This window comes from Mchenga conophoros, linkage group LG12, assembly GCF_057382185.1.
Source record: "Mchenga conophoros isolate Kocher_MC1m ecotype Shallow Benthic linkage group LG12, M_conophoros_male_GT1.1, whole genome shotgun sequence".
In the NCBI taxonomy this organism is placed as follows: Eukaryota; Metazoa; Chordata; class Actinopteri; order Cichliformes; family Cichlidae; genus Mchenga; species Mchenga conophoros.
The window spans coordinates 9,219,691-9,241,856 of NC_140537.1; the positions used below are offsets into that span (position 1 = coordinate 9,219,691).

The window sequence follows — 22,166 nt, forward strand, 5'->3', positions numbered from 1 at the left end:
CAGCAGCCAGGACACTTTGCTAGGGAGTGCACTGGGGGGCGGGCTTCACGCCACCCTAGAGCAGGTTCTGATTCAGGCCCCCCTTATGCCGCAGTTGGCAATCATCTTCCCGCTACCCAGTCGGAAAACTAACGCCATCTGAGCTGCAGAGTCACAGTTCAGGTGGGGAGTTCACTGGCTCACAGAAAGATAGGATTGGCAGGCTAATTTCATTGTGTCCAAAGATGGATGTGCTTATTAGTGGGGTAACTGTCCCTTGTTTGGTGGATACTGGGTCCATGGTTTCCACCATCACAGAAAGTTTCTTTTTGGCACATTTTGCCCCTTGGGGACAAGAACGCCTTCAGTCATGTCATTGGCTACAGCTTCGGGCTGCCAATGGGCTTGCCATCCCTTACATTGGCTATTTGGAGCTCAGTGTACTCCTGTGTGGCAAGGAAATGCCCTCTTGTGGAATCCTTATAGTGAAGGACCCTCCTGGGGCTACGCCCTCTGTCCCTGGCATCTTAGGAATGAACGTAATCCGCCGCTGTTATCAAGAACTGTTTGGGGCTTTCGGTGGCTCCTTGTTTAATTCTCCTTCTGTGTCACAGGCACCGAGACCAGTTTTGGAGGCCTTACATCAGTGTCACCAGTCTGCAGCCCAAGCCCCAGAGGACCCTGTCGGTACCGTTAAGGTATAGGGCCCGCGGGCCGTGCGGATACCTGGTGGTGTTATGCAGCTGGTGGCCACTACTTGTTTTCAGCAGTTGTCAGGTCAGGCTGTGCTTTTTGAACCTTCTGAGTCCGGGTTGCCAGTTGGGTTGCTGGCCTCTCCATGTTTGGTCCAGGTGGATAAGGGCGTTGCCTACATCCCAGTCACCAATGTAGGGACAGCGGAAGCTGTTCTCCACCCGCGGACCCGTTTGGGAGTGATAAGCAAAGCTACTGTTGTTAACCTCCCTGCCGGTGTTAGCGAGGAACACTCTTTTCCCGTTACTGTTTCCTCCCATACAACCAGCAGCCCTGCTCAAGAGATGGTGGATACGATTGACCTGTCTGCTCTCGCTGAGTCAGAGCAACATGAGGTACGGTTACTTTTGCAGAAGTACCGCTCTGTTTTCTCCACCTATGAGGGAGACTTGGGCTGCACAAACCTCATTTCGCACGACATACCGCTGCTCGATGACGCACCTGTCCGGCAGAGGTACAGGCGAATTCCTCCTTCTGATTATGAGGCTGTCAGGGCTCATATCAACCAGCTACTGGAGGCCCAGGTAATTAGGGAAAGTAGCAGTCCTTATGCCTCTCCCATCGTGTTGGTCCGCAAGAAGGATGGAAGCCTCCGTCTGTGCGTTGACTATCGTTTGCTGAATAGCAAAACAAGGAAGGACGCCTTCCCCTTACCTCGCATCGAGGAAAGTCTGGATGCCCTAGCTGGCGCACGCTGGTTTTCTACCATCGACCTGGCCAGTGGGTACAACCAGGTGCCAGTTTCTGAGCAGGATAAGCCCAAGACCGCTTTTTGCACACTGTTTGGCCTGTTCGAGTGGAATCGTATGCCATTCGGGCTGTGCAATGCTCCTGGTACCTTCCAGCGCCTAATGCAGAGGATGTTCGGGGATCAGCAATGTCAGTCATTACTGCTGTACCTAGACGACATCATTGTGTTCTCCTCGTCTGTCTCTCAGCACCTGCAACGGCTAGAGATGGTGATGGCAAGGCTGCAGCAACAGGGGCTCAAGGCTAAGTTAGAAAAGTGTGCCTTTTTCCAGCAGAAGGTTAACTACTTGGGCCATGTAATCTCCTGTGAGGGTGTCTCGACCGATCCAGCCAAGGTTGACGCAGTAGCCAATTGGCAGTGTCCTCGTTCCGTGTCAGAGTTGCGATCCTTTTTGGGTTTCGCCAGCTATTACCGGCGCTTCGTGGAGGGGTTTGCCGCATTGGCGGGTCCCCTGCATCAAGTGGTGGCTAAATCGGCTGGCACAAAGACAAAGAAGGGCTCGGGACAGAGTTTGAGTGCTATTTGGACCCCTCAGTGTGAGGAGAGCTTTGAGGCCCTGAAAGCAAAGCTTGTGTCTGCACCTGTGCTAGCATATGCTGACTTTACACGCCCATTTATCTTGGAGATTGACGCCAGCCACAGTGGTTTAGGTGCAGTTCTCTCCCAAGATGTAGAAGGTGTCGTTAGGCCAGTGGCTTATGCTAGTCGAGGTCTTCGGCCACATGAGCGCAATATGGACAATTACAGCTCCATGAAGCTGGAGTTTCTTGCGCTCAAGTGGGCCATGGCCGAGAAGTTCCGGGAGTACCTGCTGGGGCAGAAGTGTGTGGTTTACACCGATAACAATCCACTCAGTTACCTCTCTTCAGCTAAGCTGGGTGCCACTGAGCAGAGGTGGGCCTCCCAGCTGGCGGCATTCGATTTTGAGATCAAGTATCGCTCAGGCCGCAGTAATAGGAATGCTGATGCTCTCTCTCGACAGTATGAGATGAGCTCCAGCTTGGCCGAGGGTGTGTTGCCGGGGACTTGTGTCCCGACTTCACTTCAGCAGGCTCAGTGTCCAGCCGTCTTGCCCTCCGTTACTCAGTTGGAGATTGGGGCCTTTCCATCTCACTCCCTGGAGGATATTCGTGCTTTGCAGGAGGCTGACCCCCTCCTCAAGGATTTCTTGGTATACTGGAGGAGGCACACCCCGCCCTCTTCGGAGGAAAGGAGTTAGGTCCTCAAACCAGTCATGGTTCTGCTGCGTCAGTGGGATTGTCTGGTGGAGAAGGATGGCATCCTTTTTCGCCGTATTTTGCGTCCAGGTGGAGGTGAGGAAGCCCTCCAACTTGTTCTCCCAGAGGCTCTGAAGCCTGAGACCTTGAGGCAGCTGCACCAGGACCATGGGCACCAAGGTATTGAGCGTACCACTGAACTGGTCAGGCAGCGTTGCTATTGGCCCGGGATGTCCTCTGACATCAAGCAATGGGTTCAGCGTTGTGAACGCTTTCAGGTCGCAAAGGACTCAGAGTTGGGGGCTCATAGTTATATGGGTCACCTGTTGGCGTCTAGACCAAATGAAATCCTGGCCATAGACCTCACGGTGTTGGAACCTTCCCGTAGTGGAGTTGAAAACGTCTTGGTTATGACTGACGTTTTTAGCAAATACACTGTTGCAGTCCCTACCCGGGACCAGCGGGCCTCTACTGTGGCCCAGGCCCTGTTAACAGAGTGGTTTTTTAAGTTTGGCGTTCCAAGCCGCCTCCACTCTGACCAGGGTAGAAATTTTGAGAGTTTGGTGATGCAACATTTATGCGAGTTGTATCGGGTAGCCAAGTCCCGTACAACCCCTTACCATCCAGCGGGTAATGGGCAGTGTGAACGGTTTAACCGAACCCTCCATAACCTCCTCCGGACTCTGCCATCATCTCGGAAACGCGACTGGGCTGCATGCTTACTGCATGTGCTCTTTTGCTATAATAGCACGCCGCATCAGGGCACTGGAGAGTCACCGTTTTTCTTGATGTTTGGCAGGGATCCTAGGCTGCCTATTGATTTCCTTCTAGGCCGCGTTCAGGACCCAGTGCCTGGAGAAGTACAGGACTGGGTGGCCGAGCACCAAGCCAGGATAATGGTGGCTTTTGAGGGAGCTCGGGCACGGTTGTCGCTGGCCGCTGACCGTCGTAAGGAACGGCATGACCAGAGAGTCCACCCTGTTCCTTTAAAGGTCGGTCAGCTGGTGTATCTTCGAGATCACAGTGCCCGGGGCCGGCACAAGATCCAGGACCTTTGGAGCTCTGTGGTCTATCAGGTGTTGAGGGCACCCCAAGAGAACGGGGCTGTTTATACCATTGCCCCCGTGGGAGACTTGGAGAAGGTTCGACATGTCCACCGTGACATGTTAAAGGCACAGGTCAGCCTAGACCCGCCTACACCTGGTCCACCGGTTCCACCCCCACCTGTACCCGCTGACTCAGAGCAGACCTCTCTGAGTGACGACGAGTTGTGGCTCCTTGTCCCTGAGGTACCCTCACACCCTGTAGCACCTGTGGTGTCACTTCCCGATGCCTCTAGAGTTCCATCGGTGGAGCTCAGGTCTACTCCCAGTGTGATTGTAGCACCCTCGACCTCTGCTCCCACAGGTGTCCCTCGGGCTCTGTTGAACAGTCTGAGGTGAGTGGGCCACATTTGCGGAGAACAGCACGTTCAACAGCTGGTCAGCACTCAAATGTTTATCACTTGCCACGCCCTGTTGAATCTGCGTCAGTTGCTAATGCTCAGCTTGCCATATTCAGGCCATGGTGTTAGGTTCCTTGAGTTATTGTCGGGGCGCCAATACAAAAAAAAGGGGGGTGGATGTAGCCAGATGGGCTACTCGCCTTCCGTTTTTTTCTTCTCTCATTCTCTCTCGCTCGCTCTACCACCCTCGCTCTCTTTCCGCTGCACTCGCTCCTTGTATCAGGTGATTGGGTTAATTGGGAACCCACCTGCACATTGATTGCAGGGTGGCGCTAGCCCGTATAAAGCTAAGCCGATGTTTTGTTGGATTAATCCCTCCTGAGCTTCTGGTGCGATACAGCAGTAAATGCTGCCGTACTGCGACGGACTGATCAGCAAGAGCCGATTATATGACAGCTACAGGTATGCTCTCGCTTAACCTCAGATTCCCTCCGAATACTGGAATTTGTGTTAATATACTTTTCCGGCCTGTTGTAGCGCAGCAGTCTGTTTAATTCTGCCATTGCGGAGAGAGGTGTTCGTGTTATCTCCACCAATGAGAGTATAGTGCCTCCGGTCCTGGGGTAAGCCGTTAGAACTACTTTTATTAGCATTCATAGCTATAAGAGTTTAAGGTTACATTTATCTGTTTCAGGGTTTCACTGCTGTACTCACCCCTCCATGACAAATTGCCCAACCTAAATTGGAAGAGTGAACTGCCTTCTCAGCTGCTGTTGTGAACTCCTCCTTGGTGGAGTCTGCTGTCTTGTCTTATCTTGTTTTTATTAAGTAGGCTTACCTTGTTTTGGGTTCGCCTGGTGTTCTATTTTACCCTGGACTGTTGCTCGTACCCACGCTTCTGTGATCGGGCTGAAGTGATTCTCTGCCCGAGTGTCGTGCTGGGACTCTAAATCGCCTGGGTGGCCGGTCTCAGCCGGTGGGGAGCCAGACCGGCCTACGCCTGAGAATAATTATTACCAGCACGAGTGGTAGTTTGACCCGTGGGGAATAAGCCTTTCCTGTGTGTGTGTGTGTGTGATTTCTTTTATTAAAGTGTGTTTTAGTCTTTTTATGATTTGTAGCGAGCCTGACGCTCAGTGTCCTCTTATTCTTTTAACATATTTTTCTGTGTTTATTTCAGTGAAGGAGGACGAGCCAGTGGCCCTGGGACCTCAGGTGGTGGGTCGTTTTCACACTTTCTTTTGTACAGCACTGGGTGGTCTGCAGTGATTCTTTTTGTGTGATTTCCTTTTGGTTCCACGGCTGCTGGTAAGTCCAAGTTCCACGATGGTTTTATTTTTACTGTAGGACACTGTCAATAATGATGCTACATCTTGACCTTTAATATTTTATTTATAAAATATTATTTATAATATTTTATTCATTTCTATAAATAAAACTGTTTTAATATTGGAAGCCAACCTGCCTCAGTGTGCATCCTTGAATCTACGCGGTCTTCTTTTATTCCTTTTATCTATTTTTCTTAAATATATTTCCTGGGGGTGCAATTCCCCTGGGTGGCGTTGTCAATTTATTTTGTTCATAACCCCGCCGACCACTTGGTCACATACTTGGCGTTGGTCGACAGGATGCACATTTGAGGTAGATGTTTGGTCTCATAAATTGTTTTATTTTTTTGCAAAGATCCTAGTTCACCTGTTTGAAGGCTCTATTTGTTTTAGAGTGTGATTATAGACAAGACAGCAGTATCCAGGTAGAAGGAAGAGTAATAGGATTTTAGCACCTTACTGATTTAATTTTCTCTTTTTTTTTTGGGTCAAAATTTATTATGGAGGAAGAATTGCAGCAACTTAGAGACTTGGTAGCGCAGTTAAGGGCAGATAATGAGCAATTGCGCCGGGATGGGGGCGCTGTGCTCGAGTCTGGTGGCGGGGCCGCGTCGTCCTCTTTCGTACCAGCTGGTTGCATACCAAATGTTGGTAGCCAGGCCGCCGTTACAGAGCGTCTGGTGGTGGTGCCTAGGGACCGTAAATGTCCCATGTTCAATGGTAGAACAGGCATCAATATAGCTGAATGGGTCAAAGAGGTTCAAGCATGCATGCGTGCCCGGCACCTGTCTGTTGCTGATCAAGCTTTCTTTATTTTTGACCATTTAGAGGGAGAAGCAAGGGAGGAGATCAAATTTCGCCCTAATTTAGAGCGAGGGGATCCTGCTCGGGTGTTGACCATTTTAAAGGAACTGTATGGCAATGCACAGTCCTATGTCACTCTGCAGCAGGCTTTCTTTTCGAGGAGACAGCGAGAGGGAGAGACTTTGCAGGAGTTTTCCTTAGCGCTAATGGCTCTGATGGAGCAAGTAAAACAAAGTGCACCTGATGGTATGCGTAACGCAGAGGTGTTGCTCCGAGACCAATTTGTAGAACATGTTGTTGATAGTGGTCTCCGCAGAGAGCTTAAACAATACGTTCGCCGTGTGCCTACTGCCACCTTGTTAGAGGTGCGCGGGGAAGCAATTAGATGGGAAAGAGAAGGGTTTTCAGGCGGTGTTCGCGACCGTGGCTATTCTCAACCCTCGGCGTATGGTTTTCAGTGTGGAGTGCACACTAGCCCTAGGTTCGCTCCTGTTGGTACACCCGAGTCCGAGTGGCGTGAGCTAAAGGAACTCCTAAAGCGCCAACAAGAGCAGTTAAATCAGCTCACTGAGACAGTGGTTTCTTTACAGAACCCCCGAAGAAGTGTTCGGCCTTCACGGGCTGGCTCGGTGATTTGTCGCCGGTGTCAGCAGCCAGGACACTTTGCTAGGGAGTGCACTGGGGGGCGGGCTTCACGCCACCCTAGAGCAGGTTCTGATTCAGGCCCCCCTTATGCCGCAGTTGGCAATCATCTTCCCGCTACCCAGTCGGAAAACTAACGCCATCTGAGCTGCAGAGTCACAGTTCAGGTGGGGAGTTCACTGGCTCACAGAAAGATAGGATTGGCAGGCTAATTTCATTGTGTCCAAAGATGGATGTGCTTATTAGTGGGGTAACTGTCCCTTGTTTGGTGGATACTGGGTCCATGGTTTCCACCATCACAGAAAGTTTCTTTTTGGCACATTTTGCCCCTTGGGGACAAGAACGCCTTCAGTCATGTCATTGGCTACAGCTTCGGGCTGCCAATGGGCTTGCCATCCCTTACATTGGCTATTTGGAGCTCAGTGTACTCCTGTGTGGCAAGGAAATGCCCTCTTGTGGAATCCTTATAGTGAAGGACCCTCCTGGGGCTACGCCCTCTGTCCCTGGCATCTTAGGAATGAACGTAATCCGCCGCTGTTATCAAGAACTGTTTGGGGCTTTCGGTGGCTCCTTGTTTAATTCTCCTTCTGTGTCACAGGCACCGAGACCAGTTTTGGAGGCCTTACATCAGTGTCACCAGTCTGCAGCCCAAGCCCCAGAGGACCCTGTCGGTACCGTTAAGGTATAGGGCCCGCGGGCCGTGCGGATACCTGGTGGTGTTATGCAGCTGGTGGCCACTACTTGTTTTCAGCAGTTGTCAGGTCAGGCTGTGCTTTTTGAACCTTCTGAGTCCGGGTTGCCAGTTGGGTTGCTGGCCTCTCCATGTTTGGTCCAGGTGGATAAGGGCGTTGCCTACATCCCAGTCACCAATGTAGGGACAGCGGAAGCTGTTCTCCACCCGCGGACCCGTTTGGGAGTGATAAGCAAAGCTACTGTTGTTAACCTCCCTGCCGGTGTTAGCGAGGAACACTCTTTTCCCGTTACTGTTTCCTCCCATACAACCAGCAGCCCTGCTCAAGAGATGGTGGATACGATTGACCTGTCTGCTCTCGCTGAGTCAGAGCAACATGAGGTACGGTTACTTTTGCAGAAGTACCGCTCTGTTTTCTCCACCTATGAGGGAGACTTGGGCTGCACAAACCTCATTTCGCACGACATACCGCTGCTCGATGACGCACCTGTCCGGCAGAGGTACAGGCGAATTCCTCCTTCTGATTATGAGGCTGTCAGGGCTCATATCAACCAGCTACTGGAGGCCCAGGTAATTAGGGAAAGTAGCAGTCCTTATGCCTCTCCCATCGTGTTGGTCCGCAAGAAGGATGGAAGCCTCCGTCTGTGCGTTGACTATCGTTTGCTGAATAGCAAAACAAGGAAGGACGCCTTCCCCTTACCTCGCATCGAGGAAAGTCTGGATGCCCTAGCTGGCGCACGCTGGTTTTCTACCATCGACCTGGCCAGTGGGTACAACCAGGTGCCAGTTTCTGAGCAGGATAAGCCCAAGACCGCTTTTTGCACACTGTTTGGCCTGTTCGAGTGGAATCGTATGCCATTCGGGCTGTGCAATGCTCCTGGTACCTTCCAGCGCCTAATGCAGAGGATGTTCGGGGATCAGCAATGTCAGTCATTACTGCTGTACCTAGACGACATCATTGTGTTCTCCTCGTCTGTCTCTCAGCACCTGCAACGGCTAGAGATGGTGATGGCAAGGCTGCAGCAACAGGGGCTCAAGGCTAAGTTAGAAAAGTGTGCCTTTTTCCAGCAGAAGGTTAACTACTTGGGCCATGTAATCTCCTGTGAGGGTGTCTCGACCGATCCAGCCAAGGTTGACGCAGTAGCCAATTGGCAGTGTCCTCGTTCCGTGTCAGAGTTGCGATCCTTTTTGGGTTTCGCCAGCTATTACCGGCGCTTCGTGGAGGGGTTTGCCGCATTGGCGGGTCCCCTGCATCAAGTGGTGGCTAAATCGGCTGGCACAAAGACAAAGAAGGGCTCGGGACAGAGTTTGAGTGCTATTTGGACCCCTCAGTGTGAGGAGAGCTTTGAGGCCCTGAAAGCAAAGCTTGTGTCTGCACCTGTGCTAGCATATGCTGACTTTACACGCCCATTTATCTTGGAGATTGACGCCAGCCACAGTGGTTTAGGTGCAGTTCTCTCCCAAGATGTAGAAGGTGTCGTTAGGCCAGTGGCTTATGCTAGTCGAGGTCTTCGGCCACATGAGCGCAATATGGACAATTACAGCTCCATGAAGCTGGAGTTTCTTGCGCTCAAGTGGGCCATGGCCGAGAAGTTCCGGGAGTACCTGCTGGGGCAGAAGTGTGTGGTTTACACCGATAACAATCCACTCAGTTACCTCTCTTCAGCTAAGCTGGGTGCCACTGAGCAGAGGTGGGCCTCCCAGCTGGCGGCATTCGATTTTGAGATCAAGTATCGCTCAGGCCGCAGTAATAGGAATGCTGATGCTCTCTCTCGACAGTATGAGATGAGCTCCAGCTTGGCCGAGGGTGTGTTGCCGGGGACTTGTGTCCCGACTTCACTTCAGCAGGCTCAGTGTCCAGCCGTCTTGCCCTCCGTTACTCAGTTGGAGATTGGGGCCTTTCCATCTCACTCCCTGGAGGATATTCGTGCTTTGCAGGAGGCTGACCCCCTCCTCAAGGATTTCTTGGTATACTGGAGGAGGCACACCCCGCCCTCTTCGGAGGAAAGGAGTTAGGTCCTCAAACCAGTCATGGTTCTGCTGCGTCAGTGGGATTGTCTGGTGGAGAAGGATGGCATCCTTTTTCGCCGTATTTTGCGTCCAGGTGGAGGTGAGGAAGCCCTCCAACTTGTTCTCCCAGAGGCTCTGAAGCCTGAGACCTTGAGGCAGCTGCACCAGGACCATGGGCACCAAGGTATTGAGCGTACCACTGAACTGGTCAGGCAGCGTTGCTATTGGCCCGGGATGTCCTCTGACATCAAGCAATGGGTTCAGCGTTGTGAACGCTTTCAGGTCGCAAAGGACTCAGAGTTGGGGGCTCATAGTTATATGGGTCACCTGTTGGCGTCTAGACCAAATGAAATCCTGGCCATAGACCTCACGGTGTTGGAACCTTCCCGTAGTGGAGTTGAAAACGTCTTGGTTATGACTGACGTTTTTAGCAAATACACTGTTGCAGTCCCTACCCGGGACCAGCGGGCCTCTACTGTGGCCCAGGCCCTGTTAACAGAGTGGTTTTTTAAGTTTGGCGTTCCAAGCCGCCTCCACTCTGACCAGGGTAGAAATTTTGAGAGTTTGGTGATGCAACATTTATGCGAGTTGTATCGGGTAGCCAAGTCCCGTACAACCCCTTACCATCCAGCGGGTAATGGGCAGTGTGAACGGTTTAACCGAACCCTCCATAACCTCCTCCGGACTCTGCCATCATCTCGGAAACGCGACTGGGCTGCATGCTTACTGCATGTGCTCTTTTGCTATAATAGCACGCCGCATCAGGGCACTGGAGAGTCACCGTTTTTCTTGATGTTTGGCAGGGATCCTAGGCTGCCTATTGATTTCCTTCTAGGCCGCGTTCAGGACCCAGTGCCTGGAGAAGTACAGGACTGGGTGGCCGAGCACCAAGCCAGGATAATGGTGGCTTTTGAGGGAGCTCGGGCACGGTTGTCGCTGGCCGCTGACCGTCGTAAGGAACGGCATGACCAGAGAGTCCACCCTGTTCCTTTAAAGGTCGGTCAGCTGGTGTATCTTCGAGATCACAGTGCCCGGGGCCGGCACAAGATCCAGGACCTTTGGAGCTCTGTGGTCTATCAGGTGTTGAGGGCACCCCAAGAGAACGGGGCTGTTTATACCATTGCCCCCGTGGGAGACTTGGAGAAGGTTCGACATGTCCACCGTGACATGTTAAAGGCACAGGTCAGCCTAGACCCGCCTACACCTGGTCCACCGGTTCCACCCCCACCTGTACCCGCTGACTCAGAGCAGACCTCTCTGAGTGACGACGAGTTGTGGCTCCTTGTCCCTGAGGTACCCTCACACCCTGTAGCACCTGTGGTGTCACTTCCCGATGCCTCTAGAGTTCCATCGGTGGAGCTCAGGTCTACTCCCAGTGTGATTGTAGCACCCTCGACCTCTGCTCCCACAGGTGTCCCTCGGGCTCTGTTGAACAGTCTGAGGTGAGTGGGCCACATTTGCGGAGAACAGCACGTTCAACAGCTGGTCAGCACTCAAATGTTTATCACTTGCCACGCCCTGTTGAATCTGCGTCAGTTGCTAATGCTCAGCTTGCCATATTCAGGCCATGGTGTTAGGTTCCTTGAGTTATTGTCGGGGCGCCAATACAAAAAAAAGGGGGGTGGATGTAGCCAGATGGGCTACTCGCCTTCCGTTTTTTTCTTCTCTCATTCTCTCTCGCTCGCTCTACCACCCTCGCTCTCTTTCCGCTGCACTCGCTCCTTGTATCAGGTGATTGGGTTAATTGGGAACCCACCTGCACATTGATTGCAGGGTGGCGCTAGCCCGTATAAAGCTAAGCCGATGTTTTGTTGGATTAATCCCTCCTGAGCTTCTGGTGCGATACAGCAGTAAATGCTGCCGTACTGCGACGGACTGATCAGCAAGAGCCGATTATATGACAGCTACAGGTATGCTCTCGCTTAACCTCAGATTCCCTCCGAATACTGGAATTTGTGTTAATATACTTTTCCGGCCTGTTGTAGCGCAGCAGTCTGTTTAATTCTGCCATTGCGGAGAGAGGTGTTCGTGTTATCTCCACCAATGAGAGTATAGTGCCTCCGGTCCTGGGGTAAGCCGTTAGAACTACTTTTATTAGCATTCATAGCTATAAGAGTTTAAGGTTACATTTATCTGTTTCAGGGTTTCACTGCTGTACTCACCCCTCCATGACAAATTGCCCAACCTAAATTGGAAGAGTGAACTGCCTTCTCAGCTGCTGTTGTGAACTCCTCCTTGGTGGAGTCTGCTGTCTTGTCTTATCTTGTTTTTATTAAGTAGGCTTACCTTGTTTTGGGTTCGCCTGGTGTTCTATTTTACCCTGGACTGTTGCTCGTACCCACGCTTCTGTGATCGGGCTGAAGTGATTCTCTGCCCGAGTGTCGTGCTGGGACTCTAAATCGCCTGGGTGGCCGGTCTCAGCCGGTGGGGAGCCAGACCGGCCTACGCCTGAGAATAATTATTACCAGCACGAGTGGTAGTTTGACCCGTGGGGAATAAGCCTTTCCTGTGTGTGTGTGTGTGTGTGTGATTTCTTTTATTAAAGTGTGTTTTAGTCTTTTTATGATTTGTAGCGAGCCTGATGCTCAGTGTCCTCTTATTCTTTTAACATATTTTTCTGTGTTTATTTCAGTGAAGGAGGACGAGCCAGTGGCCCTGGGACCTCAGGTGGTGGGTCGTTTTCACACTTTCTTTTGTACAGCACTGGGTGGTCTGCAGTGATTCTTTTTGTGTGATTTCCTTTTGGTTCCACGGCTGCTGGTAAGTCCAAGTTCCACGATGGTTTTATTTTTACTGTAGGACACTGTCAATAATGATGCTACATCTTGACCTTTAATATTTTATTTATAAAATATTATTTATAATATTTTATTCATTTCTATAAATAAAACTGTTTTAATATTGGAAGCCAACCTGCCTCAGTGTGCATCCTTGAATCTATGCGGTCTTCTTTTATTCCTTTTATCTATTTTTCTTAAATATATTTCCTGGGGGTGCAATTCCCCTGGGTGGCGTTGTCAATTTATTTTGTTCATAACCCCGCCGACCACTTGGTCACACCTGCTTTATATGAAGAGATCCGTACTGAGGTGTCAAATGCGTTATCTTCGGTGGAGTTTTTTGCGTCCACCATGGACATGTGGTCAAGCCGAACATCAGACCCCTACATGAGCCTCACAATACATTATGTGGACAAAGACTGGGAGCTACAAAACAAGTGCCTCGAAACATGTTTCTTCCCCGAGGACCATACTGGGGAAAATATAGCCAGAGTCTTAAAAGAGTTCCTCAGCTCGTGGAATCTTCAGGAGGAAAAACAAGTGTGTGTGACGACTGACAACGGGGCCAACATTGTGAAAGCCGTCGCACTCAACAACTGGACCAGACTTTCATGCTTCGGACATCGCCTGCACATTGCAATAGGTAAGTTAATTATAACCTCAGATTAAGAACTTATTGTATTAGTTTAAATGATGGTAATAATACTGTTTGTGTTATTAATCTCTGAATGTGGGCAGTTGTACTGCAAGATATATATATATATATATATATATATATATATATATATATATATATATATATATATATGAGAGAGAGAGAGAGATAGATATATTTATATTTTAGAGAGAGAGATGTGTGTGTAAATAATTGTGTGTTATACGACTTAAATGTCACACATTCCACACCGCATTAATATTGCTGTTGAAACTGTGTTTCCTTTTAAACGTATGTCTTTTAGAAAGAAGTGTGAAGGACCCAAGGATCGAATGAGCAGTTGGAGTGGGAAAGAAGATTGTTGCTGCTTTTGGCCATAGCTGGAAGCGCCAGCGAGCTCTGCAGGCTGCCCAAAAGGAACTGGGCCTACCAGAACACAAACTCATAACTGAATGTTCCACTCGTTGGGGTTCAAAGCAGAGAATGATCCAACGGCTGCTGGAACAAGAAAAAGCTATAACACAGGTTTTAGCTGCTGATAAAACCACAAGGCACCTCATGTTGACATGGCAAGACATTGAAGTGCTTGACTCGATCAGCACTGCACTGAATCCACTCCTAGAGTTTACAGATGCTTTCTCTGCTGAAGAGTATGTAACCATTTCATGTGTTAAGCCTGTTCTTCAGATGTTTAACAATGACATGTTAAAAGTAAAAGAAGGTGACACTGAGCTGACCAAAGACATAAAAACAGCAATACTTGACTACATGAACAAAAGCTACAAAGACAGTGTCACAGAGAGGCTTGTTAACATGGCTTCTTCTTGATCCACGGTTTCATACAGAATATTTCAGTGAGAGCGAAAGCGAAGCCATCAAAGTTCAAGTCATGAGTGAACTAGAGCATCTTGTCCCACACCAGGGTAGCACAGCCACAGGTTTTTCAGAAACACTTCATACATCTACTGGTGACCAAACAAGTCAGGGAGCTGTTAAAAAGCAAAAGAAGAGTCTCGGGAGTTTTTTGAAGGGACCAGTTAGTGGCAAGATGGAGGTAACTGCAGAGAGGTTATCATCTGAACTGAGAAGTTATGTAAATAGTCCACCAGCAGACAGTGAGTGTGATCCTCTTTCGTGGTGGAAAGTTCACACAGTAAACTTTCCCCACATCAGCAGATTAGCTAGGGAATACCTCTGCATTCCAGCAACTAGCTCTGCATCTGAAAGGTTGTTCAGCACAGGTGGAAATGTTGTAACTTGTCAAAGGTCCTCCCTTAAGCCCGCATCTGTGAACATGTTAGTGTTTCTGACAAAGAATCTTAAAACCTAAAATGCAGAAAAACTTCCAGGAGCAGTAGCATAATTTATCTATGTTTTTTGTTTGTTTTGTTTTTACTCAAGAGTTTGTGCAATATTATTATTTGACTTATTGATTTTGCACACTGCACTATTGTTGCAAAGCACCTCTTCTTAAGTTTTGTGGATATACATGATTATGGATAACCATGTATATAACAGGATAACCACTGTTGAATTTTGTGTGGCTGTAATGCACGTTAAAATAAACAGCTGCTTGTTTAAACAAAAACAAATTGATGGGGTTTTTTTCCACTAAAAAAGTTGTAGAGTTGTATTTTGTTTTGCGTCAATTATATCGTCAGTTATATCGTTATCGCAAATTTTCAAATCTATATCGTGATAAATATTTTTTGCCATATCGCCCTGCCCTACTCTGAACATGTCCCAGTTGACGTCGTTGAGTGCGTCCTGTAGCGTAGCTTCTGATTGGGCAGTCCACCGTTTTACCTCCCTCGTGGTCACGTCTTCCCTCCGTATGTTTTGTTTATACTGGGGAATGAGAAAGATGGCGTTGTGGTCAGACTTCCCAAAAGCCGGGTGTGAGATAGCTTTGTAGCCCTGCTTGTATGGCGTGTAGCAGTGATCCAAAATTCAATCCCCTCTCGTTGGACACGAGACATGCTGGTAAAAGTTTGGCATGACTTGTCTGAGGTTCGCTTTATTAAAGTCTCCTGCTACAATGAGGGCTGCGCCCGGGTCCTTGTTTTGAAGCGAGCTCAGCACATCATGTAATTCGGACAAAGCCATACTTGTGTCCGCTTGGGGTAGGATGTAGACCACCGTGGCGATGACCGAGGTGAACTCACGGGGCAGATAGAAAGGGTGGCAGCCGCTGGAAAGAGTAGAAATGCTCCTGGCATCACACCACTTTCTGTTTACCATGAAACACACTCCTCCACCTTTGGTTTTGTTCGACTCTGCCGTTCTGTCCGCGCGGAGCACAAAGAATGAATTCGACGGAGTTACGGCCTGGTCCGGCACGGTGGGGGTCAGCCATGTCTCCGTGAAGCACAGAATGTTGCAGTCCCTCATGTCACGTTGGAAGGTGACCCTTGCTCTTAGGTCATCGAACTTGTTCTCCATGGATTGTACATTGGCCAGTAGGATACTGGGCAGTGGTGTGCGACGCCTGCTGTCTCAGTCTGTTCCTAATACCAGCGCGTTTCCCCTGGCACTTCTTTGTTCTGGGCCTCGGATGAGCGGCCCGTCCTTTGTTGTTTTCCGCGCCGCATAGAATCTCTGGTGGCCAGGAAGGGTCGGGTTTAAAAGTGTCCAAGATTAGATGTGCAACCTTGGCACCGATGTTTACAAGTGATCCGCTGTCGTAAACTATAAGACTAGAGGATTTTGGGATGTAAACCAGAGCAAAAAATAAGTAAAAAACAAGAAAAGTGGATAGTCGGAGCGGAGCGGTCAGGAAGGCGTCTGGACGTGGCCGCGCCATCTTGACTTTTTGATGTTAGGGCTATCAAGTGGGAAGATCCCGTCACAGATGCTACACTAATTTAGGGCCACAACAGTTACAGAATGGCACTTGGCATAAATAGAGTCAGCGATGTGTAGCGGCTCAACGAGCCCCCACATTTTTTTTCAACCAATGGCTATCGACAGCCAATAAGATTGACATGCTTGATTCACCATCTATGTGATCTTCTTCCACAATCAAAAGCTGGACCTGTAAGTGCAAAATCAATGAAAAGTTGATTACAGCCATTTAAATCTTTCCAGTGTGCTGCAGCTTTTGTTTGAAAAGCAACAGCAAAAACCATCTCCAAAATTATGTTTGGAGAAGGCTTGCATGCATTGTTGGAATTGATGGTGAGCTCGAAAGCAAATCTATTGATCTTCCAGTCTTTCTTTTACATTACAGTTATCTAATTAGCACTTGTACCATTATGAAAAGGTAATACCATGTATTTTTTCCCTTTTCTCTTGTCAAAAAACTGTTGCCGTGGACCACTAAGCAGATGAAATTGTAGCCCTGGCTTGCTTTTAATTTGTCAAAAACTGAGCAACCAATGAAGATTTGTGAAATGTACTTGTCTTGCAACAGTAAACTGTAACATTTACAACCTCGGCTTCTAGCTTGCAAAACAAAATGAATGTCCTCATTTTCTACTTTCTATGTTTTTTTCACAACATTTGTAAACCTAAAGGGGCATAAGAGATATTTTTACTCTCCCCCTCAACACAAATAAATCTGAAGGGAACCATATGTTACTTAATGCCCCTTAAAATGACCAGCAACAGCAAGGATGTTGCTTCAGCAGCACACACGTGTAGTAGCAAGAGTTGACTAAAAGATAACTTTGACCAAACATTCACCTGCTTCCAAGTTTTTCATCATAATAAATTGAAATGGCTGTGATCAGCATCAGCCAGCATGTGTTGCAACAAATGAAGAATCTTCTTGAGTGAAATCACATTCAGCCAGTTTAATGATTAGAAGAAAGGAACATATCAGAACAAGACCGCAGGACAAATGAAGGAAATCATTTCCCCTTTAATGTAAGTAAGTTCACTAGGAGCTAGTGTACTATGTTAGGCCTTATAGATGGAAATTCGAAATTCCCTAATACCACCTTACAGACAATAATAAAAGGTTTAGTCCACAATACAGTATACTGCCAGATAGAAGTCAGAAAATCCAGTGATATTCTGAAAAACACACGTGCTCACACACACACACACACACACACACACACACACACACACACACACACACACACACACACACACAAATCAATCAAAGAAATCTCCGTGGTACCATGGGAGGTTTCAAATACTCCCAGCCTCCATTCTGTTGAAGAAGAAATCACCAGTCGTAGACCTCTCAATGTCTGCTTCATCGTCTTTGAGGATCCCACTTCGGGGGATTATGCTCAGCATTTATTAGATGGGTTTTCTTTTTTGCCTGCAGGCAGATACAATGGAACAAACATCTCATTCATCTAAACCTACTGGATACATATCAAAAAAGTACATGACAAATAAGCCTGTCAAAAGCCCTTTCTAATCTTTGTAGCTCAAAAGATACAGTTGCCTTTGACAGTTCTTATTGAAACATAATGAATTACATGTCAGCGTTTTATAAAACATGACTCAGATGGAGTGATGTGTGTGTTTGTCTGCTAGAATGATGTCCGTCTCACTTTTTCTTTGTGTGGCATAATCTGTAATGACCTAGAATAACATTTTCAACATAGTGGTTTAACTTATCACATTACTCCTGAAATGCACACTTGAATGGATTGTAGTTTACTTAAACGTACAGTTAGTCACTTCTTAAGGTTATTAAATAGAAAAAGAGTAATGTACTGTCAAATAATTAAATGGTTTTTAATTATGTCTTCCAACAAACTGTATTTTCATGAATGTAGTGTTAATCCATTAAAAATTAAAAGGACCAGCCACCTGTATGTGGAAGGGGTCATGTTTCCCCGTCATGTTGAATACGGAGGCCAAAACATCGCTGTCCCAGCTAATTGTGTTTTATGTATGTGGCTAGAGGCTGGTCATATAAATAGTATGCCCTATTAGTTGCTTTTTAAAATCACAAATTGTTATAAAAATGTTCATTTTACACAACTGTACAGTAAAAACTTAGCAGCTGAAATTTTTTTTTTTTTAGAACAATATACTAAAATACACTCAGTAAACTGACCAGTCTGTTTTCAGTACTTCTTTACACTTCCAAAATACTTTATGAACAAGTAGTGTACATCTGACAGCCGCCACAAATTCATTAGATGTAGTGTGCCCAAAGAAAAAAGTAAATATTTGAGTGGAAAGAGATTAGTGCATGACAATATAAAGTTATTTTATATTTTACATATTTTATTATGTAATTAATAAATTCATGGGGGGTTTTTTTTTGGGGGGGGGGGGGGGTTTCAGTCAATGAGCTATAGCTCCCCACACAGAACTCCTTTTACAAGGAGCGGGAAGTTGTGAATGAGTGATTGCTGTTTCTGATGAAAGTTTCATCTGAAATCAAACTAATAAGTTAGCCCTAATTTAGATTACATCTGTGGCCTAGTCAAGTCTAACAGTCTCTAATCACTCAACAAAGAAAAACATCAGTCTGGCTGATCCAATCTTGTGCTAACACTGATAAGGGGCCTCTTTTGACTTCTGACAAAGACCATGGCTACACTAAAAATAGCATGGCAGCATCCTTGCAACTAGGAAAAATCAGTGGTTGCCTTGGAATTGTACTGCTTTTATGATTTATTTATTTATTGACAAATGACTGCAAGTAGTTGCGTTGCACCCTTTTGACTGCAAGGCGATCACATAGGTCACGTAGTAGGATGCAAACTGTCTCCAAACAATCACAGCCTGAAAAGGTTTGCAAATAAATCCAATAATATTCATGAATGCAGTCACATTGCCAACATGTTGCCATTAATTCAATTCAGTATGTACAGAAGGCCACAACTCAGAGGGGAAAAAACACAACTCACTGCCCACTAGTTGGATTTTGTTTATATTTCCAAGGTTACCAAGCACCATTTTGCACTTTAAACACCATCATGCAGCAACTACGTCACAGTATAATATGATGTGTGGAGGGATTTTTGTTCCAAATCTATGAGGTTTTGGCTGGATTGTACGTTAGTTCATGTGAATTCCTGTTTAATTCAATTTTCTTTGTTTCTTCATGCTACCAATCTCTCATATTACCACATCCTCAAATATGTTCTATTGGATCAAGAGTTAGTGACAGGGAGGCCAGTGGCATTTAACAACCTCAATGTCCAATTTATCAAATCAGTTTGAGACAAAATTTGCTTTGATATGGTGCATTAGCATGCTGCAAATAGGCAAGGCTGTCACGGTTTGCCGGGGGCAAGCCGTGTGGAGTTGTAGAAAAGGACCCAAAAGGCGGCAGCTCTGGTGCAGGTGAATATTTATCTACCACGGTGGGTACAAAACAGCACTGGTGGAAAAACAAGAAACCGGAAACCTAAACTGGGTAAGCTAATAACACAAACCAGAAACGAGGATGCAGGGAGGTCCGGGGAAATACATACGGAGAGACGCAGGGAGACCGAGGGGAAACAACACAGACGAACCAGCGACTACTAAGACAGAGAACACAACTTAAATACACTCAGAAAACACAGGGAGATTACACACAGGTGGGAAACACAGCCGGGAGTGATTAACATGACGAGACTAGGGGGGCAAACTGAAAATACTCACATAAGACGCAGACCTACACAATAAAACAGGAACTTGCACATGAAAGGACACAAACTAAGAAACGCGGACTAGATACAGGAACACACGGGCAGAACAGAGTAAACACTAACCAGAGGAAGAACAGAACCAAACTCACGAAGAGAAAACACAAAATGCTGGGTCGAAAGGACCCAGGATCATGACAAAGGCAAGGCAAGGCAAGGCAAGTTTATTTGTATAGCACAATTCAACAACAAGGTGATTCAAAGTGCTTTACAGAGACATTAGAAACAAAAACAAATAAAAAGCATGATTTAAAATTGATGTCTGACTGATTTTTTAGGTAGACCTGTAAAGATGCTGTTACAGTAATGAAGCCTACTAAAGATGAATGCATGGACTAGTTTTTCCAGGTCCTGTTGAGACATCAGATCTTTTATCCTTGATATATTCTTGAGGTGATATTAAGCTGATTTTGTTATTGTCTTAATGTGTTTTTCTAAGTTTAGGTCTGCATCCATCACTACACCCAAATTTCTCGCCTGGTTTGTGGTTTTTAGGTGTATAGATTGAAGTTCTCTGGTGACCTGTAATTGTTTTTCTTTGGCACCAAAGACTATTACCTCAGTTTTGTTTTTGTTTAGCTGGAGAAAATTGTGTCAATGCATTTACCAAGAGCCTGTACAGGGCCTCGGTCTCCTGGTGACATTGTGATATATAGTTGTGTGTCATCTGCATAGCTGTGGTAGTTTATTTTGTTGTTCTTTATAATCTGTGCCAGTGGGAGCATGTAAATGTTAAACAGAGGGGGTCCCAAGATGGAACCTTGGGGAACTCCACATGTGATACTTGTCTGCTCAGATGTGAAGTTACCTATTGATACAAAGTATTTCCAGTTTTCTAAGTATGTTTTGAACCAGTTTCGTACAGTTCCTGAAAGACCTGCCCAGTTCTCCAGTCGTTTGAGTAATATGTTGTGGTCAACTGTGTCAAATGCTGCAATGAGATCCAGTAAAACTAAGACTGACATTTTTCCACTGTCTGTGTTCAGACATATGTCATTAAACACTTTAGTCAGAGTGGTTTCAGTGCTGTGGTTCTGTCTAAAACCTGACTGGAAGGCATCATAGCAGTTATTCTGTTTTAAGAAGTAATTGAGCTGTTGAGAAACTGCTTTTTCAATGATCTTACTTAAAAATGGGAGATTTGAGATCGGCCTGTAGTTGTTCATTTGTGTCTTGTCAAGATTGTCCTTTTTTAGTATAGGTTTTATTACAGCAGTTTTTAGTGGTTCCGGAAACACACCTGACATTAAAGAAAAGTTGACGATCTGTAACAGGTCTGACTCTAAAGTCTTTGAGACCTTTTTGAAAAAACTTGTTGGCAGGACATCTAAACAGCAGGAGGAGGAGTTCAGTTGACCTAAGATGTCCTCCAGGGGTCCGTTCTTCGTACCTCATTTCGCGTGATCTTGGATCGTTCGGTCCTCCGAAGCTCATCCGGGACTTGCTGTCATAGCAACAGATCCGTAAGCGTAAACCTGCTCGGGAGCAGGTTTACTTTATGTAAACAAGATTAGATCGCGGCCACTCAGGTATGTCCGCTTCATTTATACGAAAGCAACAGCGATATTTTACCACTGTTTTTCCATAAATAAATATTATCAATGTAACTAAAGATAATGCAGTACTTGATCCTTTTATTGATTCCATACAGATACATACAGGTCATTTCCTAAAAAAAGGGAAATGTACTATTAATCATTCTATTTCATGTATTTGATTATTTCAGATGTAATTCATATTTTAGAGTAGTAATAGTAAATTACTTCGTGTAATCAAGATGAGAGACTACGGCTATAAAAGCGAAGGTGGATTTGGGAAGTCTGTCGCAGCCATGTCCTGTCCGTATACGCAAGCCACCCATTGCGGAAGGTGCAAGATTGATAAGGAGAGTTTTCAGAATTCAGCGTATATTGCGGGATAGACAGGATCCTTTAGCTCAGTGCGACAGTGTGCTCATAGAGAGATATCAATTTTCCCGTGAGGGTATTATTTACTTAACCAACTTGTTGACGAGGGGGTGCAGGACCACCACCTGTCTTTTTTTGCTCTGCCCTTTTCTTGGTTGCTGTTATAAACAAACAAACAGATTATTTCAGGGTCTCTTTTCAAGAGACTAAAAGCAATATAAGTGATAAATATTACCATTCTGTAGAATATTCTTATGTTTCACTTTTACTTGTTCCCATGTTCTAGTGGGTCCTGTCGTGGCTCTAATGTGAAAGAGGATATAATGTAATATAATATAATATAATATAATACATTTACCCTACCGCCCACCGGTGTTGGCCAGAGGCAGCCTCGCTTCTGTCAGTCTGCCCCAGGGCAGCTGTGGGTACAACCGTAGCTGCCTCCACCAGTGTGTGAATGTGAGAGTGAATGAATAGTGGTATTGTAAAGCGCTTTGGGTGCCTTGAAAAGCGCTATATAAATCCAATCCATTATTATTATTATTACTATTACCGTATTTCCCGGACTACAAAGCGCACCTGAATATTAGCCGC

General features: G+C 46.6%; 1 pseudogene; it reads left to right on the forward strand.

Annotated features, from left to right (window-relative positions):
- Window positions 1-440: 440 nt before the first annotated feature.
- Window positions 441-11,065, forward strand: LOC146562117 (uncharacterized; annotated as a pseudogene).
- Window positions 11,066-22,166: the final 11,101 nt, after the last annotated feature.